This window comes from Ambystoma mexicanum, chromosome 6p (assembly GCF_040938575.1).
Source record: "Ambystoma mexicanum isolate Mex_15411 chromosome 6p, UKY_AmexF1_1, whole genome shotgun sequence".
Taxonomy (NCBI): domain Eukaryota; kingdom Metazoa; phylum Chordata; class Amphibia; order Caudata; family Ambystomatidae; genus Ambystoma; species Ambystoma mexicanum.
Genome location: NC_090935.1, coordinates 1,427,129,687 through 1,427,141,952, shown reverse-complemented (window position 1 = coordinate 1,427,141,952; position 12,266 = coordinate 1,427,129,687).

Genomic DNA, 12,266 nt, shown 5'->3' with positions numbered 1-12,266 from the left:
TTCGGGTTGACCTCCGCCCGAGGGTCTTCACCAAGTTAATGGTAGTGGTGGCAGCGCACCTCAGGAGAGGGGGGATTCATGTCTACCCCTACCTGGACGATTGGTTGATCAGAGCGCGTTCTGCCGAGCAAGCACTGGATCATCTGTTAGTCACCTGCCACTTCCTCCACAAACTGGGCTTCTCCCTCAATTTCAAGAAGTCACAGATGGCACCTTCCCAACGGCTTCAGTATACAGGAGCTGTACTAGACACATCCTTGGGAAAGAGCTCGTCTCCCAAGGCGAGGGCTCAAGACATTCTCCAAATGGTTTCCAAATTCCAAAATGCCCAAAATCTACAGGCTTACGACTTTTTAAGGTTGCTCGGCCTCATGGCATCCTGCATTTTCCTGGTGCCAGAGGCACGCTTGAGGATGAGATCCCTTCAATGGGCCCTAAAGACTCAGTGGTCCAAGTTCTCGGGTCAAATGACAGATCTTCTTCAGATTCCGAACAAGGTCAGACAAGACCTTCTATGGTGGACCTGTGCAGAGAACATCCTAAAAGGAGAACCTTTTTGGCAACCATGGCCGGAGATCACAGTAGTGACGGACGCTTCACTCCTGGGGTGGGGAGCACATGCCAACGATTTGACAATAAACGGTTGTTGGTCTCCATCGGAGTCCTAACTACATATCAACCTTTTGGAGCTGAGGGCAATCAGACTAGCGCTGAAGGCCTTCCTGCCATCTGTCAGGGGAAAGAATGTCCTGATAATGATGGACAACACAGGGGCCATGCACTACCTAAACAAAAGAGGAGGTGTGGGGTCACTACCCCTGTGCAGAGAGGCAATGCAGCTGTGGTATTGGGCGATTCAGGAAGGAATCTCTTTAATGGCAATTCATCTAGCCGGGGAAGAGAATATGACGGCAGATGCTCTGTGCAGGCAGAGCACGGTGTCCCACGAATGGGAATTGGCTCAGGAAGTCATTCAAGAGATCTTCGCCCTTTGGGGAACCCCATCAGGGAGACCCATTCGCAACCAGTAGCAACCGAAAATGCAAAAGGTATTGCTCAAGGGAATTTCCCCTGAGAGGAGCCCTGGGGGACGCGTTCGTGGTGGAGTGGAATTTCCCACTATTGTACGCGTTCCCTCCGATTCCCGTAATTTCTCAGGTCATTAGGAGGCTGAGAACGTTTTGGAGCCGCATGATCCTAATTGCCCCGGATTGGGCCAGGAGAACTTGGTACCCAGACCTTCTAGACATGTCCATCTGTCCTCCAGTGCGTCTTCCTCAGAGAGAGAACCTTCTCTCTCAAATGGAGGGTCAGGTTCTCCATCCAGAGGTCAAAACGCTCAACCTTCATGCTTGGTATCTGAAAGGCTGAGATACAGGGATTTGGACCTTCCAGATGATGTTATGTAGGTGTTGCTTTCGGCAAGAAGGCCAGCAACAAAGTCTCTATACCATTGCCGTTGGAAAAAGTTTTGCAACTGGTGCAGAGAAAAGAATGTCGATCCTTTTCTATGTTCTATTCCGGAAGTATTATCTTTCCTTCTGACCCTAGCACATAGAGGGCTGAATATCGGAACAATAAAAGGTTACCTTGCGGTGCTTTCAATTTTCAAGCGCTCATCGGAAGAATGCTCCTACTTCAAAATTCCTTTGATAATACAATTCTTAAAAGGACTCACTAATGTGTTTCCTCCTCACCCATTTCAAGTACCAATCTGGGATCTAAATTTAGTCCTAAAATTCTTAATGTGTGCTCCTTTTGAGCCTATGCACACGTGTCCATTAAGATTACTAAGGTGGAAAACAGCCTTCTTGGTTGCTCTAACATCAGCAAGAAGAGTGAGCGAATTGCAGGCACTGTCTTCTGGGCAACCCTATACTGTGTTGCATAAGGATAGAGTTGTATTGAGGGTAAAACCATCATTTTTACCGAAAGTAATATCTGATTTTCATTTAAGTCAGAAAATTGTTTTGCCCACATTCTATCCTCCACCCCATCCTTCGAAGGAGGAGGAAAGATTACACAGGTCTGATCTGAAAAGAGCTTTAAGCTTTTTACATCTCTAGACTTTCCAGACTTAGAGTGGACAACCAGCTGTTTATAGGTTACACAGGAAGGAAACTGGGTCAATCGGTGACAAAACAGACAATTTCATGCTGGATTGTGCTCTGTATTTCAGAATGCTACAGACTAGCTCAAAAAGACCCTCTGGAAGGGTTAAGGGCTCATTCCACCAGAGGCATTGCCTCCTCCACGGCCCTTCAAAGAGGTGTTCCAATAAGATCCATTTGCGAAGCAGCAACTTGGTCTTCGCTACACACCATCTCAAAATTCTATAACCTGAATGCTTCCCAGTCTAGGGAGCTAACTTTGGGAAAAGCAGTACTATACTCAGCCATCTAGAGTATCGAAAAAATCTACCCCATCCTCCAGAGGAATTGTCCATACTGCTTTGGGAGTCTATCTAAGATGAGGAATACGTTGGAGGACACAATCCACTCAAAGAACAAGTTACTTACCAACTGGTAACGTTCTTTCGATTGGATGTTCCTCCAATGTATTCCTCATCGCCCTCCCAGCCTACCCCTCTGTAGATTTTTCCGGGTTATTGCCATCTCAAATCTCGCAAGGCTCATACCTGTCTGCCGGCACAATCTACACAGTACAAGATCAAAGATAAAAAGGGGAAAAACAGAACTTTGCGCCGCGCGTGCTACTTATACACCCGATGACGTCACCCTCGACAGAGGCCTTCGAGGGACCATTGACTCGACGACATCGACGCGCAGCGCCCTCTGCCGAAAAAGATTCCGAAGAGCAGCAAAGCTGGATGGAATACATCTAAGATGAGGAATACGTTAGAGGAACTTCCAATCGAAAGAATGTTATCAGTTGGTAAGTAACTTGTTCTTCTTGAGGGAAGGTCGAGGGGTCGGATGGGACTCTGGTGACAATATTCATGAACGAGGGTGTGTTGGATGGATTGGTGCAAAAAACGGGTGGATACCATGTCTCCCCTTCGGACGCCCTGCCCGCAGTCCCTGAGGACCTCCTGCCCAGGTGATCCTGCCTCACTGGTCTGCCCCCAGGGTTGGGATCCAAGAGCGATGGCCCTTCCCTGGTCAACTCAGCAATGGATCCCGGGGGCTACCTGTGAGAACATCCTCAGGTTTCTCACACTGTCCAACTCTGAACTTGGGCCCAGGCTCCTGCATGGCCAATTGCACTTTGCACTGCCCCCCGGTTGCCCCAGCACTTATAGTCTGTCTCTGCAACCCTACAGTACCTTTTCTCTGCACTTATGAGCCACCCGTAGGCTGCACTTTTTGAGTTAGCTGCACTGAGCCACACGTTGGCTGTACTTTTTGAGTTACCTGCACCCACCCCCCCTTCAGCACTTCTCCCCTTCCACTTCCCTGCACTTGCGCAATCTGAATGACACAGGGCCTAGTAAGATCGTTGTTTTGTCCTCCTTCTGTTTCCCCCTCCTTGTCTTGTCGCGCCTAGAAACACTTCTGTACAGGTGTGTTATAAATGCCATATCATTATATACAAGTAGATCTGTTTGCAAGGGTACTGATCCTCAAGTGCAAGCTATTTGCGCCCTTGCTAGGACAGGGGTCGGTCTCCTTGGGCGACGTTCTCTAGATCTCATGGGATCACAAGACATTTTATGCATTTTCCCCACTTCCCCTCATTCCGAGGGTTCTAGCCAAGTTCTGCAACTGGTTTGCTGTACCATGATCCTGATATCCCAGACTGGCCAACCCGAATTTAGTATTCAGATCTTCTGAAAATGAAGATATCTGGGCCTCTTTGTCTTCCAGTGTCACAGGACCTTCTGAGCCAACAGTGAGGTCAGATGGTTCATACCTCCCCTCAATCATTGATCTTAGGAGCTTTGTTCCTGAAGAAATGCCTTACAGAAACCCAAGTTTATCGAAGCAGAACATGTCTATAATTCAAGCTCCAGAAAAGCTTCTAGTAGAAGCCATTATAAGAGTAAGTGGACTCAGTTTTGCCACTGGATACTAGAGCAATCTGTGGATCCACAGCAAGCTTAGCTCGACAACATTTTATCTTTCATGTTCCATTTGACCTCTATAGGCATCAAGGTTCATTCTTGCAGGTCATACTTATCTGCAATCGGAACATATATAGGGTCAGATCATGTCCTCATCTCGACAGCCAATCCCATTATAAAAAGACATTTCGAGGGTCTGCTTCAGCTGCATCCTCCAATCGATAAGCCTCATCCTTCATGGGACTGTAATGTGGTGCTTGTAGCCCTGGCTCATAAACCATTCAAGCCAATGGAGACATCAGACATTACTGGTTACTTGGAAAACAGCTTTTTAAGTCGCAGTCACATCTGCTCAGAGGATTATAAAAATGTGTGCTCTTTCAGCCTCAGAACCTTACACTGCTTAAGGACACTCACCCTTCCTCCTTCCCAAAGATGTATCTTCTTCCCACTTAAATCAAGAAATGGTTCTTCCTACTTTCTTCTCTCTCTGCAAACTGAGGATGAAAAGACCTTACACTTTTAGACGTGAGGTGTTCGCTTAAGTTTTACTTAATTCGCTCCGGAAATTTCAGGAAGTCAGACAATCTTTTTGTGACTTTTGGTTGTCAGCAATCAGGAGCTCAAGCTTCGAAAGCGATCGTAACATGCTGAATTGTATCCTGCATTGTATAAATATACAAACTCAAAAAATATAAAACTCTGCCCAAAGGCATACAGTCACATACGGTCACAGCTAAAACTGCAGCCATCGCTTTACGAAGAAATGACCCCTGGGACATTGTCAGCAAGGATGCAACCTGGGCTTCTACATCAGATTTTAGCAGACATTATTGTATTGAGGCGGCTGCCATGTCAGACCCCAGATTTGGACAGGTAGTCCTTCAAATCCTATTTGGCTAGATTCTATTGACATATTTATATCATGCACTTAACAGCCTAAACCGCATCTAAGCACAGGTTATACAATGTTCCACCTTCTGATCAAAGTTTAAACGTCACAAGAACGAACAGCGCCTATTGCTGGAAAAGGTAGGTATTCAGGGCTTTCCTAAAAGCCAAAAGAGTTGTCAACTTGCGCAGTGATAGTGGGAGGGAGTTCCATTACCGCACCCCATAGACAGAAAAATGACGGGTGGAAGGAATATTCAAGTGGTACTTATCGGCCGAGCGGCGAACATAATGATGGATGATGGAATATATGGAAGGGCGTGCCGGAGCAAACAAAGTTAATAAAAGACAGATTGTACAATTGCTCGACCTGATGTTCACAAACCAAGTTCGACTGCCAATATATAAGATATATATGCCTGCCTCTCGGGATGGTTTGGTGCTTTTCAATCTCCCATACGTATGGAGGAAACGGGATGGGACGTACAAGTAAGAAAATGTTACTCACCATAGTGACTTCTGTACTCCTGGTCCTAGTCCATATTCCCATTTCCTCCATACGCCCCGCCCGCCATCCCCTTATAAATAGGTCTCTACCAATTCAATGGACTGATGGGTGTTTCCGGATGGCGGGGTCAGCGGGCCAAGTCACACCCACGCTTCCACATTTACTGTGCAACACAAACATTTTTTAAAGTGAAAGTTTTCTTTTATGCTGTGCTAAAAGAGCTCTAGCCCCGTCCCAGAGATGTATACCCATAAGTATGGAGTAAAGGGGACTAAGGACTAGGAGTATATGTCAAGCCCTCAATGTACCTCCCGATACTCCTCCTCACCTGACTCTTCTATGGAGCTTTCTTGGGTGGCAGAATCCTTCTTCTGTTGCAACCTCCTCTGCTCTTTGATCTTCTTTTCCTTCTTTTGATGCAGGTAGGGGCGAGCTCCTTCGGTGGCTACCTTAACTGGAGTGAAATCCAAGACCAGAGGACCCCAGAGGAGCAAGCCCCCAAACAGGGAAAGAGCCTTTCAGGTGCAAAAAACCCTGGATAGTAGTGGAGTTGGAGCAATTCGTCCTCTTTGGACAGGAAGACTCTAGCTGGAATACACACAATGTTCTGTTAGTATAATCCAATGGAATATCAGCAACAGGAGTTTGCTCAGCAACGGTTGTAGCAAGGGGGTGCCTGCGTAACCGTAGATAGATGGAACTAAATGCACAATCTGTGGAACAATACAGCCTAGAAGAGCTGCAGGGAAGCTTGCCAAAGGCACAAGAAAAAACTGGGGAATTCCAAGGAGATAAGAATGGACTACTAATAAAGAAAAACAAAGGTTGATATAACAGCAGGATACAGACACAAAGTGTGTACCAAGAAAGGAGGCTTTAAGAAAGCATACGTGTAATGCAGCAAAGGACAAGAAAGAAACGTGAAGGAGTACAGGTAAACAAAAGCTAAAGAGAGCGCAACGGTGCAGGAATTGCAAGTAGACAAGAGGGAAGGCAATAGAAGGAAAAACTATGATTGCCGCCAGACGGCAATGACAGAATAGTAACACCGCAACATTAGCGAAATAAGAAAATAAAGAACAGTTACCAGAGGTGAAAATACAGGTAGCAAGGACGTCGAAGGCACCGCAAGGGCACAGAGATAGGAGGCGTGTATAAGTAAACAAACACAACCGCTAGTCGTTACCTCAAGACGAACGAAGCACCCGAGCGTGCAGAACACAGAGGACAGCAGAAAGGAAAAATTAGAAACTGCAGGGCAAGAAACAATGAGAAAGTCAAGGAAAAATGCTAGAACGCTGTTGAACAGGATCTGGCAGCGTTTTCATCATAGGACGGATACAACGCAAGGAGGAAGCGTTCTGAGAACAGTATTATTGTATTGGCGGCCATATTGGAAGAGAACTAGACCGTCAATATGGAACACTCGGAACCGTTTTAGGAGTATTTCCATCTTAGCCAGTACTTCCAAGGACGGTGCATGACAGTATAGAAGTCACTATGGTGGGTAACATTTTGAAATTGGACTTTTGTGCAAGCATGCTTTTTGGTCTCCCTAACAATGCTTTCTGTCCTCTTGACAAGATCATTAACTTTGCATACCAGGACTATCTTTGTACCCCCTTACTTCACACCTACTTCCTATTACCTTCGCCAGCCTGGATGGCTGATGATGCAAAACAGGGCCAGGTCTTCTCCTGGCTCACATCTCATCAGTAAGGCACCACTGTATCTATCCTCCTCTATCCAACTCTACAAGCCTTTTTGTTATCTCCACTCTGCTTCCTCGAATAACTTTGTGGCTCCCCGCCCTCCCCGTACTTCCGCTCTTTCTTTCTTATTGCTCCACTTGCATGGACTTCTTTTCTACTGCTATGCACATGTCATTATTTAGCTGATGCCACTTTCCGCCGCCTTTAGTCTGTTGAGATAAACCAGAATAATTGACTGCCTGGGAAGTACAGTACCCTTGAGGTATGTGAACCTGCCACCTGGCTCCTGGAAATCTAAGGCATCCAGGGATGCTGGCAGTAGTCCCCTTCTGATCCCACTCGGGTATTAGGAACATTCAGTAGGGTCATACAAAAGGAGTTGGTATTGGGTATGTGAGGGGGTTCCCTCCTGCTAAATTATCTCGCCTCTGCAGCTCCTGGAAAGGGTGCTTGTGCATGTACTACAGTGGCAAAGTTCAGCACTTCTGCCTTGGGGAGCAACACCCCTCCTAGTTCACTATATGATGGAGGGGATGATGTATAGGGGTCTGAGCCATTCCTACTTTGTTCCTGAGAAAAACTTGATACCTGCTTGACCGAGCCTGACAGATTGGGCGGTAATACCCTTTCTCCTGAACAATGACAGCAGTGTTCAAAGAACTTGCAGCAGCAGTACAGAAACTGTAGGTGGGTGTGACCATATGCCAACAAGAGAACACAGTTCTCTTTCAATCATAAACTCACTGCAGAGCTCCGTGGAATATCCCATTGTCATTAAAATCTGTGGGAATTGGTCCCAGGTGCAGGGGCTGCAACATCCAGTGCCGTTCTTCACACCAATTCCCAATCAGTCATTCCCTGCAACATTTCCTGTCTCAGTTTGCGTCTCTCTACCTATCACGTTGGTAGCCTAGTAAACGTGTACTGCAAGGTTTTATAATTAAAGGCAAACAGGTACTTGCTGTCAGGGTGTACATGTATCAAGAAGAAAGCAGACCACAGGTCAGCAACAGTAAAGGATGTGACAGAGGCAGGAATGCATGACAAAATGGTGTCAGGGTTAGGGACCGCTGGGAAGGTAGGAAGTACCGCAGTATTGACTGCATACAGGCCCTAGATGAATAGGTAGACGTCTTTGCCTGATTTCTTTGTTGGAAGAATCAGCGTATTATATGGACTGCGTGTGGGCACGATAATACTTTGTTCAAGCAATGATTTAATGGTACAACGGATGCCTTCCTCTGCCTAATTGGAACTCGGATACTGCAAAGACTTGTCTGGGTTCAGGGTAATCTTTCCTGTTTCAGAATTCAATACTTTCACCATTGTTAGCATTTGTGGCCCATAATTTGGAAGAGGCCTTTGTCCAACAATCCCTGTTGCAACAACAGAGAGTTGGCCCGGTTTCCTCAGTACAATTAGCCTTCTCCAGCATTGGATCTTTCATGGATTCACATGCTTAGAATATTCCCCGTCGTCAGACTGGGAACCCTCGGTACACATATATATAGTCATTTCCAATAGGAAAAAAACTTCTGCCCTATCCCCGTCTGCGTCCTCTACGGGGCCGCCCACGTACGCCCCGTTGGACGTGATGGTATATAAGCCCCGCCCCCGCGGGTCCCTTCAGATTTCAACCGTCTCCAAGGATAGTGGGATCTCCTCGTGTCTTCTTCAAAGACTTATCGATTGTTTTCTAACTCCTGCGAGTGTGTCTGTTTGGTCCGCTGCTAACTCCTACGAGTTTTGTTTGTTGTCTGACAATAATGTCGGGTAAGCCTCTTTTCCGCCCGTGCGCCACATGCGGTCTAAAGAAGGTTTATGAAGGGGATGGCCATCTTGATTGCATCTACTGCCTTCACCCCCACCACTCGGCGGACCAATGTGATATTTGCAAGGGTTTTTCCCAAAAAACCCTGAAGGACCGCAATCGGCGGCTGGTCTCGTGGCTGAACGACGGCGCTGGAGCGTACCCTCAGTCGGAGGTAGGATCGGTGCGCAGTACCGCCTCAGCGAAAAGACGCTCACATCCGTCGGAACCTCCGGCCAAAAAATCGCGACCTACGGAGAAGGACGTGCCTCGAAGTCATTCTTCTAAGGCCTCATCGAAAGAATCGACGAAGAAATCGTCTTCCTCTTCTTCGTCGAAGAAAGATAAAGACAGGCCAAAATCCTCCTCGAGCGATCAGAAAAGATCAGCTACGAGTAGAGAGGCGGATAAACACAGGGAGAGCTCCGCGAAGGCGGGACCGCCTAAGCCACCTGTAGGCCCTCCGTCGACGACGACGACGATCCAAGCGCCCACTCCGTCACAGTCCCCCGCCTTTCAAACAGGCTCATCGTCGACGACGATTCCCTCGTCGACGGAGTTCCAGGCCTGGAGGCCAGAGGCGTTCGACATGGGGCTACCCGACACACTGCTACAAGAACAGGCAGTTTCGGTCGCCTCCAAAGAAGACGACGGCTTCAGAATAGTGAGCCCGGAAGACCTGGGGCTACGGCCCAGATTTCCTTCTGGTGCAACCTGCTCTCAGGTTTTCACCCAACCTCCAGACGCCCAGGCTACTCTCTCCATGGAAGTACTTTCCTCATTACACTCGCTCTTGAAGTCCCTGGACGAAAGGCTCCCACCTGCTCCGACGACTCCCCTCGTCGAGGAGCCCGGACCTTCACACCGCCCGACTAGATCGGTCGTGGGCCCAACTGCTCCAACAGCCCAGGAAGAAGGTGAGCTCTCGGACTCCCTCTCTGAACAGGGGTCAGCTTCTGATATCTCCCTCTCGCCGTCGAGAGACCCGTCATGGGTTTCGGATGTGGAGGTGGATCCTCCGAAAAGTCCCATTCACCCATCTCCACCGGATGACATAGGGGCCTTCCATTCCATGATGGAAAAGGCCTGCAAGGAGTTCGGTTTGACCCAACAAGAGGAAAAGAAGGACTGCTTCCTCTTTGACCACATGGGCAAGAGTAGGCGTTCCGTTTTTTCGATACCGATACTGGACCACGTATGGAAAGAGGGCGTCCAAACCATGCGGCATCCATTCTCGGAACCTGCAGTCAAGGGCCGCGTAGAGAAAAAATTTAAAGTTCCAGATTCGACGCCAAAATGCCTATCTGCGCAACCCACGCCTGACTCGGTGGTATCGGCGGCGGCGACGAGAAAGGCAAAGGCCCAGCATAAGTGCTCTACACCTCCGGATTCCGAAGCTAGACGCCAAGACGCTTTCGGAAAAAAGATCCTGTCAGTGGGAGCGTCAACAGTGAAAGCAGCGAACTCCCTGGCAATCATGGCCAGGTATGACAGGGAGATGTGGCACAGGCTGGCACCCATTTTGGACCACCTCCCAGAAGAACACAGAAAATCAGCTATGTCCCTGGTTCGTGAAGGAGAAGAAGCCTCGAACCACGCTATCAATATAGCGGTGGACCTGGCAGACTCAGGGTTCAAACAAATTAACAACGGAGTGGTTCTACGACGCCAGGCCTGGCTCAAATGCACCAACTTTAGACCCGAGGTGCAATATAAAGTCGTCGACATGCCTTTCGAGGGTGACCACCTGTTTGGCGAAAAGGTGGACGAGGCCTTGAAAGGAATGAAGGAGGACTCTGAGACGGCGCGCTCGCTGGGCTCTCTCCAAAGCGGTAAGCCCTTTCGCTCCTTTCGCCCCTTTCGAGGAGCTACGGGAAACGCACGATTTGCGGGATCCAGGGATAGAGCATTTGGGAGGTCTTCATATCCGTCCCAAGGCTATAGGCGCGCCTCACAGTCCTCGACCCGACGCAGAAATTTCCAGGCCTCTAAGAGACGTCCCACTTACTCGTCGTCGACGGGAAAACAAAACGATCAACAATGACGTTCTAGGAGGGAGAGTGTCAAGTTGCGTCGAGGAATGGGAGTCAATTACAACGGATCGGTGGGTTCTGGACACGGTGAGACTGGGACATTCCCTAAGATTCAAATCCAGGCCTCCAAGACGTCCACCGATACGCCTGTCTCAACCACACTTAAGCGTCTTGCGTCGAGAGGTTGCGCTCATGTTAAAAAAAGGCGCCATCGAGCTAGTCCCTGCTTCGCAGAGAGGCTTAGGAGTTTACTCACGCTGCTTCGTAGTAAAGAAACCAAACGGGAAGTGGCGCCCCATCCTCGATCTACGGGACCTCAACAAAACCCTGCTGAGTCAAAAGTTCAAGATGCTTACCCTACAGGAGGTAATCAGATCGGTCCAAAAGAACGATTTCCTGGCGTCTCTGGACCTCCAAGATGCGTATTTTCACATTCCGGTGCGCACTCACCACAGGAGGTTCCTGAGGTTCCTAGTCGGCCAAACACACTACCAGTTTACCGTGCTCCCTTTCGGCCTGAAGTCCTCCCCAAGAACCTTTACAAAGTGCCTAGCTCCCGTAGCGGCCTGGCTGCGGAAGGAAGGGCATCACGTTTACCCGTACCTCGACGACTGGCTCGTGAGGGGATCCTCCCCAGCGTCGACCAACGACAGCCTGGTGACCACCTTGCGACTGCTACAGCGTCTGGGATTTGCAGTGAACTACGAAAAGTCCTCACTAAAGCCCTCGAAGAGCTTGAAGTTCCTAGGTGCTCAATTCGACACCCACACGGGACTAGTGAAACCCTCCCTGGAAAGGTTGTTGAAGATCAAACACCGGACAAGCCAACTTCGTTTACAGAGCAGGTTGTCAGTAAGAAAATATGCGGCTCTCCTCGGCTCCATGGCGTCATGCATCCACCTTGTCGCGAACTGCCGGTTGTTCATGAGACCTCTACAGGAGTTCCTATCAGACAGATGGAAGCAGGCCACAGGCCGCTGGTCGGACAAGATAATAGTCGACGACGAGCGAGTTATCAAAGCTCTCCAATGGTGGAGAGTGGCGCACAACCTGGACAGAGGGGTCCCCCTGCAGGAGCTGGAATTTCAGTACACCATCATTACAGACGCCTCTCTGTTGGGCTGGGGAGCAGACATGTCACGTCACCAAACCCAAGGCAGGTGGTCGTTGACCGAATCTCGCCTACATATCAACGTCCTGGAGCTACGGGCGGTGAGATGGGCCCTGAAATCTTTCCTCCCACACATCAAGGGGTCAAAAGTAAGAGTGCTCACGGACAATACGACAG